The 448-nt window shown below is 53.6% G+C and overlaps 1 non-coding gene across 1 annotated transcript; it reads left to right on the top strand.

The window, feature by feature from the left end:
- The first annotated feature begins 259 nt into the window (after window positions 1–259).
- Window positions 260–448, top strand: LOC124685622. Its single transcript, XR_006997594.1, has one exon. It is a non-coding gene; the product is annotated as a U2 spliceosomal RNA (small nuclear RNA).

Genomic DNA, 448 nt, shown 5'->3' with positions numbered 1-448 from the left:
AAAGCGGAGATTTTTCATGCACTGATCAATCCCCATCAATAGGGACGCCTGTGGGCTGTTACCTTGTTAGATGGGCTTCTAGGAGGCCCTACAGCCAGGTTTCGTACGTGCCCTACATCGCTGCCTCTGGTTTGGCTCTGGCAGCTACGACCTGTTGTTCGAATAGTCCCACATCGCTCGTGCAACGGAACGGAGGCGGTTCACCGACCAATAAATTAGGACGCACGGACACGGTAGAAAATCATACCAAGCAGATGTCACCCTTCCGTGAGGGGCCCTGAGCGGTGGGTGTACTATCTGTTCTTATTTGATATCTGGTATATGTGGGCTCTTGGGCCGGCATGATATCAAATGATTTTTTTTGGGAGGGCCGGTCAAGTAGCTTGCTGCTGGAGGTCCTGAGCGTCGCCGTTGCGTTTGCACTGCAGCAACGGTGGGCGCACCCCAA

The sequence above is a fragment of the Lolium rigidum genome, chromosome 1, assembly GCF_022539505.1.
Source record: "Lolium rigidum isolate FL_2022 chromosome 1, APGP_CSIRO_Lrig_0.1, whole genome shotgun sequence".
In the NCBI taxonomy this organism is placed as follows: domain Eukaryota; kingdom Viridiplantae; phylum Streptophyta; class Magnoliopsida; order Poales; family Poaceae; genus Lolium; species Lolium rigidum.
Note: the sequence above shows the minus strand (reverse complement) of the source record. Positions and strands in the feature narration are given on the sequence as shown.